Source organism: Cupressus sempervirens, chromosome 9 (assembly GCF_028749045.1).
Source record: "Cupressus sempervirens isolate cs-2001-9-10 chromosome 9, ASM2874904v1, whole genome shotgun sequence".
NCBI classification, from domain to species: domain Eukaryota; kingdom Viridiplantae; phylum Streptophyta; class Pinopsida; order Cupressales; family Cupressaceae; genus Cupressus; species Cupressus sempervirens.
This window is the reverse complement of record NC_143126.1, coordinates 774,224,446-774,244,509: the sequence shown is the minus strand read 5'-3', so window position 1 is coordinate 774,244,509 and position 20,064 is coordinate 774,224,446. Positions and strand designations below refer to the sequence as shown.

The 20,064-nt window shown below is 32.7% G+C and overlaps 2 pseudogenes; one reads left to right on the top strand and one right to left on the bottom strand.

Moving 5' to 3' along the window:
- The window catches only part of LOC149541005 (uncharacterized), a 50,565-nt pseudogene extending 33,036 nt beyond the window's left edge, over positions 1-17,529 (top strand).
- Positions 2,531-8,756, bottom strand: LOC149541006 (large ribosomal subunit protein uL3-like; annotated as a pseudogene).
- Positions 17,530-20,064: the final 2,535 nt, after the last annotated feature.

Below are 20,064 nucleotides of genomic sequence, written 5' to 3'. Positions count from 1 at the left end.
TTGAGAAGAAAAAATCTCTTGCTCCAAGTTTATCTTTGTAGAGATTTAAAAGGTTGCAAATTAAATGGCTTGGATAAGAAACAATTGCTTGATATAGCATGGAACAAAGAAGAAAAGTGTGTCTATGATACTGGAACAATCTCATGGAGAATTTCACATTTGCAAGGATGTGGATGTATTTTGAGTAGTATTTTGGGAAAATGAATACTCAGACACTTCAAGATTCCACAATCCATAATGTTACAAATAAATCACAATAACTGATGATAAGAGAATCAAAATACAAAACCACATTTTTTTGGTCCATTAGCAGGACTCGACTTTGAGATAACCATGGTCTATTGTCTTTGTATTCAGATTTCATTCACAATCATTTGAAGTTTTTATTAGTAGTTTTCTTAAGATAGATTGTTTAGTCCTTTGAAGAATTGATTAAGAGGTAATAAAAGGGTATTTCAACCACTACAAATTGTTCCTTGGCTGTAGTTTTATTAGCAAAATATTTACTTTCAAATGCGCAATGATAAAAGTGTAGCAATAAAGCAAAGTCATGGTGATTGAAAGAGAACCCAAAGATAGCATCTTTGACTAGCTTGAGATCCAATGACACAAAATCTACTATCTTGGGGCTCAAACAATTATCCAATAGGATATTACATTCTTTGATGTCTCAATGCACTATTTAGGCACTAGATTCCTCATGAAGATAAGGAAGCCCACATGCAGTTCTGATGTAGATATTGAGCCGAGTAGGCTAGTCTAGGTGGATGTTAGATCTTTGATTGCCTTCTAATTTGCATTGATACTATGTGAGTGGATACAAAATAATGCTTACAACTCAAGGTAAGTGGGGTGATTGTATATTGTTACCAAATAAAGCTTGTGCATTAAGGTTGTTATTTTCCAGACATTCATAGATGAAAATATGATGATCTCCTTCTACACAGCATCCATGCAATTTAACAAGGTTCTTATGTTGCACTACAGATATTATAGCTACTTCATTTATAAACTCGCATTTTTCTTGCTTAGATTTAGATGATAGTTGCTTCACTACTATTAATTTACCATCTGAAAGAACACCCTATTCCATAGTCAAGCACAAGAAAAATTAGATAAACTTTAATAAAAAATCTAAGGGTAGAAATGATTTTCAATTGGCATGAACAAGGAGAAATTAGTAGAAAGCATAAATAATAGAAAATCCTAGAGATGCCACAAATAACTAGCAGCACCACGAAAAATCCCATAATCAAAATTATCAAAATAAATTATTTTTGCATAGCAACGCGTGATTTGCAAAAATATAAACTTCATTACAAACAACTCATATCCAAATTGCATCTCATTAAGACAAACTGCATATGAAATTATGCATTAAATTAAAGATTAGAAACATGTGATTTTAAAAGTACATACCTTCAAGAACTCAATGAAATCAGTTACATAGTTAGATGAAGCCATGTCATAGTTGTAGAAGTCATAAATAATTGGTGTCACTACTACTAAGTAAATGAGCTGCAAGAAAGTCAAAAAGAAATACTACTCAACATAATGTCTGGAAAAAAATGTAGGAATTGATCCATAGTTAGAATCTAGTTGAGGCACACTAAAAGAAAGACAAACTAGAAAATAAGTTGCTAGAATGCTTCCAATGATGAAAAGAATGCCTCCAATACCTTTTATGCCAATAGCTGCCATTAACAAATGCTTAAACTACTAGTGAAATGAAACACAATTAAAAACATTAAAACCACCAAATCTCTACTTTTATTATTAATATTATAGAGACTTGAGAACATGACTTGAGGAGAAAAATCCCCACTTGTGAAGAATACATTTCAGCAAATGATAACCAAGACATCCAAATGAACAATACTAAGCCATAGGCTTCTTTCCCAACTTCATGTTTAATTGAGGACAACAGAAAATCAAAAGATTATGATGGTAACTTGTATGGTCTCAATAGAAATCACTTCATGGATAGAGACAAACAATTGATAGTCAAGAAAAATTAAAAATAATTAAAAATAGGTGAATATCAGCTCACTTACCTCAAATTCTGGTAACTGAACACCTAGTATATTTGTGACATGATTTTTAAACAATGCAAAATTGGGTTCAAAAGTTTTTGCAGCCATTCCTCCATCAATGCAAAAATCATTTATCCTATATCAGAGTTCCCATGGGATTGTAAGTTTAGAATAAGTGATTTAATAGTGAAGAATGCTTCAACATGGAAAACAAATTTTTAGATAATAATAGTGCACACACATTACAACTACAAAATATTTAATATTATAAAGCCAAATCATTATAGAAAACATAATAAATTAATAAGATCATTTAGGCTATCTTGTAAAGACTACCCTCAACCTATTCTTGATTACTTATACACACAAATATCTTAACTAGTTGTGGATGGATCCTATATTGCTATAAATTAGGCTACCCTAAAACTATTCTTGGTTACTTATACACACAAATACCTTAACCAGTTGTGGATAATACCTTAACTCGAAGTCACAACTCACTTATTGGAACTAGTAAAACATCCTTTGATCATGATATAATCATCCTTCACAATATCATAGTGAGGGAATCCACCTATTGGAGTGATATCCTTCTCAGTCTAGTCAAAATCAGTGACTGTAGTGTGAGATTCCTGGTCTCACTTGCCAATCTTATAGATCTTCTTATTCATTTCAATATGATGCTGGTATCCATTTTGCCTAGCCCTGACAATAATAAAGGAAACTCTAGCTAGATGCCAAGCACCAATAAAGGCAACCTTTTGCAAACCTCTGTGTGTTTACAAGGCAACCTTGTTACACCGCACCTAGTTACAACACCTTCATTTTATTTTCCCTTTGTAACACTAATGAAATTAATTATTTCATATATCTAGAAAAGAGCATCAATGGGTACCTTCTCAAAAAAGTTGTATGCATAATCTACTTTTTTTGGGATTGTTCCACCATTTACTTAGATTTCCATCAGGTGAGCCTTCTTCTGCTTCAACCCTTTCATCTTCTTCACCTACAAAATAATATAAATATGAAAATCCTACCTATATGAATAGCATTTTTAAATCAATTAAAAATATTGTGTCACTTTCCATGATCAGATCTAGGTTGTTACACATCATAACACAAGCATCTACTTCTAAAATTGAACGCTCTCTAGATGAAAAGCTTGGCATAAACTATTGATCCATCCAAATCAAGACTATTGTTTTCACAAAACCCTCCATGTAAGAAATTTGTATCAGTATTGTAAAAATAATTTCAAAAATAAAACACCAATCTTAGGATGTAGAGAGAGATACCATTGCCAGCAATAAAAGTGCAAGCTAATCTACATGTCATTTGAGAAAATGGGCATTCACCAACAATTTTTTTAAATTTTTTATAACCTATGTTTAATAAGAACATAAGATAAAAAATTTAAATCCTATAGGTCACTGAAGTGCTTCACTAATTCCTAGATGAGGATAGTCTTTGTTGGTTTGAGGATCATAAATTGAATGACTCATCTATTGTTATGGATTTCCAATGTGTACCTACACATAGGATCCTTTGTTGGCTGCATATTGATATGCTTGGATCTAAGTGACCAAGTATTGAAGCAAAGTGTCTATGGTATCACAGATTTGAGACATAGTGAGAAGTCTCGCAGTGGACCTAAGTTGATGTGCCTAGAATTTGTTTCCAGATCTATTTTATATCCTGTTGCACATTTTGACATACCAAGTTGGACATCCAAAGTTACCCTAAAAAGGTTTTAAATGCATAGAGCTATGAAAGTTTGCAATTTTATATGATGCTTGAATAACAAAGTAGGGCTGTGTCATCCAAAAGTATACAGAGTTGTATTTAAACAAGAAAAATTTTGTAGATTTTGATCCGAACGAACTTCTTTCCACAATGAATAAACTAAACTGTATATTTCTAAAAAAAAAAGACAAATCCATTAACTTAGCATGATTAAGATTCATGATAAACAAAAGAATCATTTTTTGTACTCAAATTAAACAACAGTCATCATTTTGTTTCTTTGAAAACCTAACACGAAAAATCATAAAATTGAAACAAAATTGTAATTAACTAATCCTAATCTAAGCATAAGATTATATAGTACAACATGAAGAAGAAAGAAGATAATGCAAACTAAGGCTAGCAATCTTGAATTTCTTGCACAATTTGGCAAAAAGACAAACTTGACAAATCCGACATGTGTGCAAAACTTATGAATTAGACCAACTATGGAAGTCACTACAAGCTACAGTAACAACACTATTACATACATAGGTTGAAGAAATAACTCATAGCTGAAGTGCGCAACAATATTCACTTTGCAAATGCACACAACAATATTTACTCTAATTTCAAGTTCTTCCTCCATTATTTAGTATTGACTTCTTTTTCTAATTATGAATTTCAATTTTCCATTGTAATGAAATAGAATACAGAAAAAGAAAAGTGCTTGCATCACAACTTTCTACAATTATCTCTTGTTGACGAAATATTTCTAATGGGTCATCACATTTTCATTTAGGGTTCTTTTGGCTACTAGTATCAACAAATGTTATAGAATTTGTCAAGATGCTCAATTTATTAATTTAAAATTAAGATTTGTTGAGCTAGAAAAATGAATTCCTCATCTTTGCCAGAATTTTGCTTCTTTTTAAACTTTCTTCTATAAGGTTTGTCTTTGAAATTACATTGTATATGATCTTCCACTTCTTTTTCATAGTTTTTGACCATGGTGATGTTCTTCTAATCGTTCACTTCAAATTTTCCACCTTTCCATAAGCTCTGACACCAATTTTTACAACAACATGCTTGTATGATAAACAAAATAGCACTTTGAACCTGATAATGAAGACAAGAAAGGATGCAAAAAAGTCATCTTGCCTAATTTTTTACTAATTTAATATTCCTTTGTAAGAGATTTCCTTTAAGGGGGTAGAGGAGGGTAGAACTGCAATGTCTCTTTCCATTCAGCCATGTGACCACAATAGAGAAGATCCATTTTGTCAAAGTCACCTGCAGATTGTAATCAACACCAACCATGCACAACTGGAATTGAATGTGGTGAGCTCTTTTAGAACTACAAGATACTATATTTTGTTATATAATGCTTTATAGGAAGATTTCCAAATGCCTACAAAGAAAATGAAGAACTATTCAAACATCACAAAACTTGTTTAACATCTTGAGGTAGATTATTTGACTGGCTCGGCAATTAGTTCATGCCCTAGGTACAATGCAATCAACATGGAGAGATTTGCAAAATAGCAAAGAATTAGGAATGGAAAGAGCATTGGAATGAACCCATGAGATATGGGTTATAGACACTAACTCAAATACTAAATGAGATATGGGTTAATGTCAAATATGATGTTAGGATGCATAGATAATAAGGAACTAGGCCCATTAGAGATGGAACATTCTATGAGTGACCACTCATGATAGCTTAGAGAAGCCATCTTCCTATTGTTAAAGATGATATCAAACATTGTTGTACCATTGGAAATCACATGTTTGGAGAAATTTTTTAGGGACTAAGGTAGTGCAAATGTTCTTTTGAACCTTCATTTTATCACTCTTTATTCTAATGGTAGAAGACTTTGTATTTTTCCTTTGTAGTAATGATTAGATGCCTCTTACAAGTACAGGGTAGTCCTATATTAGTACAAGTTCATAGGCAAAAAAATAGATTTGCAATAGTATTATAGGCAACAATAACCCATACAAAATTTCTAACCAAGCATATGTGAAAATATATCAAATTCAATTAAACCTAACTAATTTTATGTAAACATAAAGGAGCATTAGAATCCTACAGACAAGTGCTCTAACTAAGTCATCTTGATGGTTTGTGAAACACAACTAAAACACAATAAGCTATGAGGTACCAACTACATATGCTTTATATTTGTATACACAACTTTATTGCAATATTTCTATAGGCAAAAAGAAAGTGAAATCGCTTCTTAAAGGTTTGTATAGTTAGCTAGGATGATTTGGTGGTAGGGGAAAATTGCTCTGATTATTAATATCTGATTTAGAAAAGTTTCTTTGCTTTTTGAATTCTTTTAGTGGGGTCCACAAGATATCAAGTTTAACCACTCTATTGAGAAGTACAATGGCATAGCTTAAGCTGAATTTAAAATATAGCATGTATGATTCTTAGAGGTTTTATCAGTTTATATGTATAAATTTGGCTACACTTTTATTACTTGGATGATATAATACTATTATAATTATAAAAAAAAACTATACAATGATAAAAAAAAATTAAATTTGTGATCAATATATTTTTCTACATGTCTTGCAACTTTTACTCATGGACTCAAGGAACTTGAATGAACCATTGATATACTAGAAGAATAGATGCCTCACTTGATCATGGAGTGAAAAATCATTCAAAGTCAAATCAAGTTTTTGTGTCAAGGGGCAATCCTGTCAAATATTTTGACTTTTCTATCATTGGTAGTGCACTGGCTAGTCTTAGGTATGCTCTTGAAGTTGCAAAACATGGGTTTGTGGTAGTCATTATGCACAAGGTGGTATTAGTGTTATTCTGGATCCTTTTGATTCCATTGAGAATCATATAAGGGATACAATTGTTGCTGGTGCATACTTATGTGATGAAGAAACTATTAAGATGAGGTGCCTGATATCTTTGAGTAGTTATCTTGATATAAGTGGATGCATTGAACTTTAGATTGATATGAAAATATCAATTGTAAATACTAAATAGTATATGTATACTTAATTCAACATTTTTATGTCCACATTAAGTAAGCTTAAGGTATATGCACCAAATCTTTATGTTATGTTGTTTCTCATTCATATTTAATTTATTTTAAACTTTGATTACTTAAATATTTTGTACTTTCTTGAATTCTATTGTTATGGCCCATTGGTGTCTCTTAAATTGTGAACCTAGAACTGATGAGATTAAGAGTTGGAGATAATAGAGTAAAAACATTTCTAGTTTGATTTAGTTTCTATTTGGGTAGAGGTTATTGACTCTCCCATAACCAACACTCATAATTCCTCATCTTAGATATACCTAGCCTTAATATTTATAGGAATACTACTGGTAGCTACTAAAATTCCTTGCAATTTTACCAATTTAGGTAACCTTAATAGCAGTGTTCCATAGGGATACATGATCCCTAAATCTTCTCATTTCTAAGAGGAGGGGATCCTTAGAAGGCCAATATGCCAAGGAAATGCCATCTCCTATTATGGGATGTGTTCCTCAAAGAGGCCCGATATTTCTAAGGTGCCCTCTGCTAATGATAATATTCATAAATAAATCTTTAATCAATATGATAATATAGTTGCTTTTGAAAGTGTGTAATATTGGTGCATGGAGCTAGATATGATGTGGAATAGCAAAGAGAAAAGAATACTCAGGAAAGACTAGTGGAATGCTCAAAATATAAACAAATGAATACTTAGTGCACAAACTTCTTTACATATAAGGTGTAGAAAAAAAAAATCTAGATAGCTTGGAGTGTTCCATAGATCCATAGAGCTTCAAGTGCATGCACATCATCTTGTACAATGTTTTTGGTAGGAAATTTATATAATAGTAATACATATTTATCATTTTTACTCACCATTATTATATATTGTAGATTATAATTTATTTATTTTATTATCATCATTTCCATTATATATATATACACACACACACACACACACACACACACACACACACAGATATATATATATATATATATATATATATATATATATATATATTGTGTGTGTGTGTGTGTGTGTGCGCGCGCGCGCGCGCATGTGCACGCCACTGTCGCAGTTTACGTCTGACCAGTTTCTAATTCTAGTTTCATTACTGGAATTTGATGGAAAATGTTTACTCTATGATTATATTTGTGATCCTCTAACACCCACTGCATTCAAATGGAAAATGATGAATACCATAGGACATAGGTGTCTTAAGCTTTCTAAAGGAAATATCAAATAAGTAAGGAACACATAGTATTCAATCAAACAAATAATAGAGAACTAAGTATCACAGATCTTTGGACATGGTGAGGTTGTAATTCAGGGCACTAAGAGATTCTAATATGATTAAATATTAAAAAAGCTCTATGCAAAAAGAAATTTGAATAGTATCTCATCAGAATAGTATGTACACTTCCCTACCTGTAACAACACTATTTGTGTGCTTCCTCGAGATCAAATTTGGAACTATTCACCCTAATCCTGTTGATAGCACCTTCACTCACAACATCATAAAAATTGAATCAATTCAGAATTTGCTCAAGCCCAACCCCATATGAATGAGACAAAGATGTCTTTACCAAAATCACTTCCATTAAGAACATTGTATTCCAAAACTAAAGCCAGAAATATACAATACTAGAGTAACTACCTTACTTATAGTCATAACAACAAGTGCACTAAGAGCACTAGACAAGACAATGGACTTTGGATGACACATTTCCATGAGTGCAACAATAATGAAAGTCTCATCTCCAATCTTGTAGGGAAAAAAATATGTAATCAACATACTAGAAGTCTTAAAAGTCATTCAGCAAGAAGCAATTATGGTGCAATGATCCTAGTGAATTCAATTTTAAAGAAAAATGTTCAAAAAAAGAATACTACCTCACTAACAATGATCATAGAGAAACTTGCAAAAAAACCATCAAGAACACCTAGTCCAGGGGATTCCAAAGCACCATTAATTATATCTATCTTCTCCATAATTGAGCCTTTTTGCATAAAGTCTAAAGCCACCTACAAAGTATCCATCACAAATCACATTCAAAGGAAAGAGAAAAACAATGGTTTCAGTATATCATCAACTAATATATGAAGGTAAGAGCCTTGAGGGAACCTGCTTGTAGGCTATTTCATGTCCCCTTGACATAGTAAATCTATCATCATTCTTAAGGTTAATGACTAGGAGAGAGTAATGAATTAGGACATATGTATTATGAATCAATGATTGTTCCTTAATTTGATTTAAAAGCATAGTGACATACGATTATTCATTGGGAATTAGAATTTTCTACTAGGGAATGTCACAAAATACCATTCCAAAGTGATCAAAAGCTTTTTTGTATCTGAGTTTCAATACATTCTATGCAAGCACCCTCCAAAGGACACTTAATAAGAAAGGACACTTAATAATCAATCCATGAAAAACATAATGCAATCATTAGCATATAAACATGGGTTGCCTTAGAAGCAGGATCTTGATCGACATATCGAATGTGAACATTCTTGATTGTTACTGGAATGTTGTCAATAATCTAACCAAGATGCATAAACATAAATCAGCAATAAACCTTGAAGACAATCAAATATTTATATAGCACAAAATGTTCCAAGAAATAAGTGGTGTCTCAAAACTAAAGCAATGTTGACCAGAAATTATTTTTACTCACATACTATATGGAAATTGTCAAAAATGAATAAGCATAATTCCTAAACTCACCTTTACTGAATGTTGGGAAATGAAAGATCGACCAACTTGATTATTTGATACAATCAAACAAAAAAATTAAAGATCTTCTCAAAAGTAAAATAGGTATTAGAACATTATGTATTATCACCTGTATTATTAACCCAATACCTTCATAGAATTAATTTAATAACTTCACTACCTTTTGGAGCTATGAATCAACCACAATTTATCCTCACTAAGAAGAATGTTAAAAGTCAATAAGTTGTAGAGTCATTCTCATTTTCCATAAAAATGGCTAATTCAATGAAAATAGTTTTTCTCATAGAAAATAAAATGCATTATGGGAACCTCAATAGCTTTTGTCAAGCACACTAGCCCTTTTTTAAAGGAATGGCCAATAGAACAAAGTAATAATTACCACAAACACGTCTTGACAACTTTGCAAGGTCTACTATTACAAGATTTTCTCTCTTTCTAGCCCATTCTCTAACCTCTACAACCTCTATACCCCACTATCATCATTCCAAAAATCACAAATGTAATTGAGAAACATTATGAGAATCTGACATATTCCTAGTCTTTAACCTAGCAGGATCATTGGTAGTTACTACAGATTTGTATCTAGGATATTGTAGCACTATTACATCTACACTTCCATACAAGCAAATTATTCCAAATGTATCAATACTTTCACAAAGTTACAATGCAAAATCTATCAAAAAATGCCTCTGAATCACTTCTTTTTCAAGTGCATATGAATACATCTTCCAAAGCAATAATTATTGGGTCCCAACCAAGTTTAGTCTAGAAAATCTTAATGCTCAGTTTCCCAATCACCCCTATTAGTCAAAGCATGGTCAAAGCTCTTTCAATTGCTTTAGTAGGAAGGCATTTATAGTCAAAATCTCTTACATGCAAAAAGATAAAATTTATAATGTCATTCAACTGCATGTCAACAGGTATATCCTATGATAGGGATGAGAATTTATTAACAAACTCTTGACATTGACTAGTAGTATCATGGCAGCCTTTAAATTGTCAAATGTCTCGGTGCTGATTACAAAAGAATTTCCATCAATTTGTGATAATTATCCATTAAATTTACAAATAAAAAGAGAGTAGTATGGATATATTTTCAATAGAAAGTTAAAATTTTCCTAGAAATATTGTTACCTTTTAGCAGAAGAACCAATAAAAACATAACAATTTAACCAAACAATGTAATTGGCAAAACATAATGTATCACCATAACACTGTAATTTCATGCATTTTGTCTTCTACTCTTCTTTAAGACCACTCTTCTAGGAATTTGCAAGGTCAATTATATTGAAATTGAATAGTAGTGAAGGCCAAGCATACAAACAGGCTAGGTTTTATAATTTATTTGAACTTGCAATAGAAATAGAAACTCGGTATGTTTCCTTCACACAAGTTTTTTTGTTTTCATCCATTTTTGCAAAATCAAGAAATAAAAAAGTCATATCCTCAATTGTGGATTCATCTTATGATGATGTGATTGAAGGTTATCAATTGAACCTTGAGAATTCAAACATATTTAATGTCATATGTACCTATACTATGGAAAAACATGTTGTTCTATTTGTAGATAGTTTGAACAATAAACATTTTTCTTCTCTTTACTATGGAGTTAGTACCAATAGTCATCAGGGCATCTTGAATTGCATAATTTTGTTTTGATAAAGGATAATATATAGTTAAGACTTGCCTTACCTATATCTTTCATATTGGATCATTGTGCAAATATCTCCTCTTTTTCTACTTTGCAGGTTTACTTCAGCTATTCATTTAGCACTTGTTCAAAAAAATGTAGTCCAATTTATTGTGGTACTTAGGATTCTTAAAAGTCTGCTTGGTTAAATTATAAATAGGAACAATGAAGAATGTCGTAGAGTAATTTTAATTTTTAAAATATTTCTATTACACTTATGCACTAAATACAATATTTATTTGGACACTCTTCCATGATGAAACATACAATTGGTCATTTTGTTTTTGCTTTTATTATGAGAATGTATATTTATGCATGAGAGGTGTAATGCATGATAGATCAATAAATTTTGTTCTATCTCCACATTCACTTTAGAGGGGAGGGAAATACATGACATTTGGTAAATCGATATCGTTGAAAGAATTGTTTTTAGCATTGGTGCTCATCCAACTATTGTTTATATTTGGCCAATTTGGACAATATTTGGTCTCATAAATATTTTTATCAGTTTCCTTTATCTAGAGAGAGGTCTAGATATTTACAAGGAATTTATCTTTTTCTATTGTTTAGAATATTTAATATCACTTATGTTTTCTATTTTGGGTTTTGAATTGAAAAAGAGAACTTCTAATTTTTAGGACTAACCCATTGCCATGAGACTTGAGTACTTGTTTAACATATTTTTGAGCTCTTTTGCATCCTATACCCCTCTTTCCCTGAACACCATTGTGTCATCAGTGAATTGCTAATGAGTAACGGGTGTCATTTCCTTCGTCACTTTTATCCCCTTAATTTGATTTCTTTTCTAAGCTCTAGCTTAAGATTTTCCTAGTGCTTCTACCATTATGATGAATAAAAGGGGTGAAACTGGATCACATTGCCTTAATCCTCTAGATATATCAAAGTGGCTTTCTAATGATCCCTTAATCAAAACTTAACCTCTTGGGCTAGTATTTCATTTATAACTAAGGTTTAGCCATTGTTTTGAAAAGCCAAAATTCTAAGCATTCACAAAGGAAGTGCCATTCTACTTTAGCACAGGCTTTTGTAATGTTTAATTTTATTAATATACTAGGCTTCTAATTTTATTTGAATGGTGTAGATTACTTCATGTGCTATTATTGCTCCATCAAAGATGGATCTTTCAAGGACAAATCTTGTCTGTTCACAAGAAATTTTTTCTGCGAGAATTTTCTCAATTCTATTGGCTGGGGCTTTAGTGAATCTTATTTTATAGTGTTCCATAAAGAGATTGGTATTAAGTCATCAAGTTGTTTAGATTTCTCTTTTTTGGGGATTAAGGTGATAAATGTATTATTGATCTCTGTTAGAATTCTCCCTAAATTTTTCATATTTTCTATCACTTCTACTAGTTCATCCCCTAGAAATTCCAAGATTTTGAAAGAAGAATTCTAGAAAACCATTGGGAGCCTGGAGCTTTTTCTGGATGTAATTGATTCACTAGATTCAATACTTTTTCTTTTTCTAATTTTATGAATTTGTATTTGAGCATCTTGTTTTGTTCTACTATTTTTACCTTGGGGATATTTGATAACATGTCCTTTTTGGCTTCTAGATCTGACCCTTCCCCATTCAATATATTTTGGTAATAATACACCATCTCTTTGGTTATCTCTAAAGGCTTGTCTTATTGATTCAATTCATGTTCCTTCTTTTTTTCCTTCCTCTAGCCAAGGTTCTCTAGATATTTGTGTCTAAAAAAATTCTTATATGGCTAATATGTCTTCATATCTGTTTCAGAGTTAATTTTTCTTTTAGCTACTTAGTCTGATCCATACCTTTCTTTATTACCTCATTGTTTGACTTCTCTATGTCTTCTTCAATCTATTCTTTTAATTCAAAAATATTTGCCAAACTATTCTTAATTTTAGATGAGCATCTTTTTCTTCATAGGTTTTAGTTTTGATTTAAAACAAAAAATCTTGGATCCCACCAACTTTTATCCTTTCCAGCATTGTTCTTCTATTTTGATGAAACTCTCATCTCTCAGCCACATGTTCTCAAACTTAAAAGGGCACCTAGTGAAGTTTTCTCTCATCTTTTAGCCACATTTTGGACTCTACTATCTTGGGTCCTCTTGGGTTTGCTATGGGTTCACCCAGGTTCACTCTAGCAAGGACTCGCGTGAACCTGCAATCCAAACTAAGGACCCTGCTCAAACTTGCAATGAACCTGGATGCACATTCAGACTTGTGTGAACCTAGACTCAAATCTGGGCAATAGGGGACAAATCTGGCTTCTTGGATAATAGTTCTATGAGCAAATATGCTATTGTAACTCATTTTGGAGATTTACTTGTTTTGAATGCTTTAGTATTAAAATTGGATTGCCAGTCTAAAAATAGGAAGCTGTCACCTTCAAAAAACATTGGTTTTCCACTTAGAAATTTATTTTTCATTGGTTCCTTGCAATCTATTATTAAAAATTACCTGCAAGAGTAGAGTGATACTTACCTAGCTTGGGAACACATGTTTCCACCATTTCACAATACCATCTATTGATTGCCCTTTCCTACTCCATTTGGTACATATCACATGCTTTTTAGAGGGATTCATCTAGATTATATAACAATAATGTGGATGATAAATGCAATGTAATCTCCTCTTTGGAACTTTCTAAGGGGACTTCTGAGGGGTTTCCTCTTTTAATGCCAGTTAATTGCTTTTGAAATGCTACCACCATGGATAGGGTTTTAGATTGCTAATCTTTTTAATATTGCAAAGAATAGTGTATGGATGGAGCTACCCATTGAACTAGGGTTGCTATTTTAAAGGCCATTATTATGATGTAACTTTTGAACAACTAGTATTTCCTTTGTGATGGGCTGCTACATTTTGATAGTAGTTTGTATTTGTCTTCCATAGTTGTCCCAGAAGGATCTTGTTAGCTCTTGTTGCATACGAGGAATAATTAACAGTATCCTATTTGCTCTAGTAGCAACTAATCCTGTATTATAGTTCCAATGGCTATTTTCTATCTTTGCCATGTGTTTGAGTTTCCTCCCCAACATGGTTTGCCATTCCACATTTGGGAAGGTCATGGGAAAAAATCAAGCATCTTTTAATTAATTTTATTTTATGCTCATTGTTGGCTTGCTAACTTTCACATTATTTAGAGTTGTAACTACTTCCACATTTTTTTTAATAGTCTCCTTAAATTTAGTATAATATTGTTTTAAAAAATCAGTAAATAGTAGTCAAGGAAAATGGCACAGTACTTGGCTTGCACCTGGTACCAAACTTCAAATTTAAGAGATACAAAACTCTACAACTTGCATCTATCCTTAAGCTTACAATGCATATATGAAGTTTCAAAGCTTTCAAAAAATATGAGATGCGATCTCTCATCTTATCATCTAGAAATGGAAGAGATCTAGTAAAACCCCTAAAACTCTAGTTTGTAACTTTTCATTTTGCTTGATTTAAAGATGAAGGAATGCTTCTAGTGATATGCATGCCACTACCCCAATAGTGAGAAAAAGGGAGAAGTTGGGGGGCACAAGTAAAAAATGCAGAAGAAAACAATGTGAATGAAATGCCAAATTAAGAAAACCCTTACACTAGCTCCTTGGCCCGCTCCAACAATCAAATCAAAAATGATTTTTCATTTCAAAGTTAAGCCCGTGTTGGTTGAAATTTCAACCAACACAGGCTTAGATTTAAAAAAATGAAAATTTTCCTTTACAATTTGACCAACCAAAACCTTTTGAATTGATGGTCAAAATTTTGGTAGATATTTGAGGTCAAATGTAGTAGTGACACAACCCTCATCACTGAGTTGCCCTACTAAAATTAAATTCCTACTCAACCTTGGAACATGTCTTACCTCATGTACTAGCTAATGATTCCCATTCTGCAACTTAATCTTAACTTTTCCCTTTTCAAAAATCTGATAAGGTTCATTATCCCCCAGAAAAACAAGTCCAAAATCCCCTTGGACATAATCAATGAAATAACCTCTATGAGGTGTAACATGAAATGAAGCACCAGAATCTAAAACCCATGAATCATCAACACTTTCTAAAGACAAAAGAAAAGCATCCTCTTTGGATTTGTCACTTACCACATTTGCCTCCTTGTCTCCATCTAGTTTATCTCCTTCATTTTTCTTTCGATTCCAACAATATTTCTTTTTGTTCCCTGGTTTCCCATAGTACCATCATTCATTCGGTCCTCTTGATTGAGACCTCCTCCCCCTTTGACTTTCCTCTTGATTTCCCATGATTTCTAGAGTTACTTCCTCTCTTAGTCATTCTGCCCCTGCTTTGTGCATTCAAAGCACTTCTTGATGTAGATCCAATTGAGGTTTTCCTACAAGTTTCCTCACTCAAAAGAACACCAATCACATCATCACATTTTAGGATACTAGATCTAGGAACAAAATTACTCACAACCATTACCAAGCCATTCCAGCTTTCAAGCAAAGAACAAAAAATCAAGAGAGCCGTAATTTCTTCATCAAAATTGATACCCACAGAACATAACTACTTAGTAATATTATTAAACTCATTTAAATGATCTACAATAGATCCACCTTCTACCATTTTCATATTAAATAAATGCTTCATGAGAAATACCTTGTTTGAAGCGAAGGGCTTTTCATTTAGTTTTGCTAGGGTTTGCATCAATCTTCTATCATCTTTTCTTTTTAATATGAAATGCCATTGATGGTGCTAGGCATAACCAAATGCTTTTGAGTGTATTTCTATCTAAAAGATCTCATTCATCATTTGAGATAGATCCCTTATTCTTGGTTTTTCCTTCGAACGACTTCCATAAATCCTTCTAATAATGATATTCTTCCATTTGCATCTTCCATAACTAGAAGTTTTGCTCATTAAACCTGTCAACCCTTAGCTTACGCTTGTCTACCATCGCTCCCACTCAACCATGAGACTCCCACTTAATTGTGAGACTTTCCTATAGAGGATAACTAGAAAATGACCTTGTTATGATACCACTTGTTAGGATTAAACCATGGATAGAAAATAACAATTACATGAAAATATAACCAATAATAGAAAATAATAGATCACACAGAAAAGAACACAAGGAACCAAGATTTAACATGGTTCACCCAATCCCTAGGCTACATCCACCAAACAGCAAGTCCGATATTATTACAATCTAGTGATTATAACTTGATTATAGTCTGTAATCCCTTACAGCTCAATGCCACCACAAGAACCAATTTTGCATCACAACTTAATGAAAACACCTAACCCTAAGCCCTTTTATATAAGTAATTTTATGCCACTTTAGGTTATAACATGTCTACTATATGTCAACCACAATGTTAGCCACAGGCCAAAAAAAAAAATTGGGCTGATGCCTCGAACCCCAAAGAATTTTTTAAGTATGTATAGTACTTTCCTAATCAGTCACCACAAACTAATAGGAAGTACATATGGCTAGTAGGGCTATCCTGAACAAGGTTATGACAACCAAGCCTATTGGAATCAAGGCACATCACAGTAGTGATATGGACAATAGGTAGATGCACAACAAGGATATGATCAGTAAGCCTATTGTAATCAACGTTATGGCCCGTCGAGAATTACACAAACTGCAGCTACTCAATAAGACTGACTTCCATCACAAGAATATGGACCACCCCAATTTTCTTCAAATTGAGGGACTATGCCACAAGGAAAATGATAGCTATTTACACCCTAGCAGGGTTATAGCCAATCAACACCTGCAATGTTTAGCTATCCTCAACAAGGGGCTTCATCAACACCTTCTTTGTTTAGCTATCCTCAACAAGGGGCTTCATAGTTTGGATATGGATAATAAACACCATCTCAACCTGCCTATGGAAAACAACCTATACCACTATTAGGATTTGGATAACAACTATCTTCTTGACTATGCTATGGGAAACAAGAATGAACCCAACTTACATATCCATAGCAAGGGTTGACGTAGGCAAGTTATGGACCACAAATCTCTTTATAGGAATATGCCCATTTAGGCACAACTCAACCTAGCTATGGTCAGTAGGATTCAACATAAACAAGGTACGAGCAACAACTCTCATCACCTGTTGGTTATACTCAACAACATGTCTCTACCCAACCTACTTACATGCAACATGGAGCGAATCAACAAGTATATGGCACATGTGAGGAACAAGGTTATGGTCAACATCCCTACAATGAGTTGGTCAGCTATGGGCAGCCACGAAATGAGCATAATAAAAATCATGGATATAAACAACCATCACACTATCTAACTAAAACTCATGTCACTACAAATTCAAGTTCAAGTTCTTAAAGCAATGGCCAACTTGAAATAGCTAGAACATCTCAAAATTAAAATAAAATTCTCTTTAAAGGTTCTATTATAATGTAGGATTTTGTGGTAACAAGCTAGTGAACTAGGATGCCCTGTAATGGAAAATCTAGGTGAATATATTCTTTCATGGTCTTTCTACTTTTAAAGAATTAATTTTAGGAGCAGATCAAAAAATATATTACCTGGGAACTATATTTGACCATTTGGAATGGTGGTTTACTATTGGAGATAATTACTCATCATGGGGACATATTTTGATTATCATGTATTTTTGGATGGAAATAGAGATTGATACCATATGCTTTTTGATTTTATTTTTTAAATGAGAAGCTTACTTGGATCTTGAGTAGTCATCTTTGCATTTCCACCAAAGTTGCAACTAGTAGGAGTTGTTTCATTCTTCTTGTAGTAGTTATCAAAAGTATAGGTGTGAGATGCAAAAATTTCTAGATTATAGTAGGCAACTCCTTGTTGTATTGTTGAACAGTTTGTGACTCCAAGCCCATAGGCATAATCTATGGCAAGCTACAAGCTTTTATATGCCACACCAAGATTTGTTATGCACCAAGTTGATCTAGTTGTCAGTGTTGTTGCAGTGGTGGGGGATGTTACAGTGTTGTTACATGAGTTGCAAGAGTGGTGGACATTGTGATTGGTGTAGTAATAGGAGTTATGACTGGTGTCATCAATGTGACTATGGGAGCTATGGTCATGGTGATGTGAGTAGTGATAGGTATAGTTGGAGTAGTATAATGCAAGAAAACTATTTGTTAAAGTGTCTCACAAGAATGTGGTATAATGAATATGAAATCATAAATAATACAACTATTTGACAATGTCATTGCAAGGAATGAAAAGAAATGAATGCAGCATGTGCACAAAGTGGATTTGGTGAAAATATATAGAGACTTTCAAGCTAATGCAATTGACAAACCCAAGGCCATATTCTACAACCTTTTTTCCCATCATTCATAATTTCATTATCAATTAGAGCTACGTAGGAAGGCATACAAAGTTTCCAAGAGCATAAGAAGGCACATAAGTAGATACTATAATTGGAAATTTTGTCCTTAACCTGCATTAAAAATTAAAAAATCAAATATGGAAGACTTTCATTGTTTAACATGATAAGATCAATGCAAAAATATGTTTAACATGGTGAGATTAAAATAAATAAAATAAGTGGTGTGGGGGGGTAGGGGCGGTGGGGGTGGGGGAGTCCTAAGTCTTCCCCACATCCCCAAAATGTCATCAATTCAAGGATGTGTCCAAAAAAGTCAAGGACATGTCACCATAGAACATAGAAAATCAATCATGGTGAATATGCTTTCACTGCCACTACAAACTAGTAAAATGCAATTGGTAGCTGTAAAATTAGTCTCTTGCCAGTGCCAACATGGAAGATTTAGAACAGGGTATTGACATTCATCAAAGAATACTAGATAGAGGATATTCATCATATGTTGTAGTTACAACTTCCATTCTAGACATGGATAAAAAATGTGGAAACATAGACAAGGCAATAAACTATTTTAAAAATGCCTCAAATAAATGTGGTCTCATGGACTGCAATGATTATTGGATAAGTACAAGGGGTTTTTTTTAAAAAGCTTTAGAAAATTTTAAGACAAATGCAATTGGCAAGTGTAAAACCAAATTGCTCAACATATTCTAGCATCCTCCTTTTCAATACCAAATTAGGAAATTGTAAAATGGTATGGACATTCATTGAATCATAAAAGATACATGAATCATGTTGAACCTGTCATTTTTATTTAAGGGAATCTAGTTTCTTCATCAAATTGAATTCCTGACCCCCTGACAAAAGCTAAGGCAGGAGAGGCTAGTAAAAATAGTATAAAAGGATTCCCAACCCCTTACTTTTGAAGTGTCAGTATGAAGAGGAATCCATGGAGAAAGATCAAAAGAGTAAATGATCAAGTGAGAGCAAGGATATAGATTTTGAAAAAGAAAAAAATCTCTAGAAGGAACCCAATATTCCTTGTGCTAAAAATGTCAACTTCCCTCTCATGTTTTAATTTAAACAACTTACCAACACAAAAAAAATACAATTTCTAATATTTCAACAAAAGAATTGGAGAGTCGATTCTTACTAGTATTTCAAAAATGGTCTACAAAAAACAATTTATCAAACAATGCTTCTTTCTTTTGTATCTAAGACTCTCCTTTTCTTGTGATTGAGAATAGAGTTAAACTAGCTAGTAGACAAAGTGTGGGGAGGATTTTTCATTTGTGAAATTTATTATGATGATTGCATGGAGGAGGATTTTTAGGGAACCCTAATTTATGAATATAAACTTCATCATTTAAAGCTAGATATTTATAATTGCACTTTCCATGAGTACATTTGCTACTAGGCCAATCCAATACCTATTGTTCATACCAATGTTAGCTAAATAATTAAAAATGAGGAAAAAAAATTTTAGCCCATTAAGTGAATATAATTGTTTTTTGTTATTACTATTTCAAAAAAAATTCACTCTTGTCCAATTTTTTCGCGATGTTATTTGTGACTTGGTCTTTTCGCAATTGCTT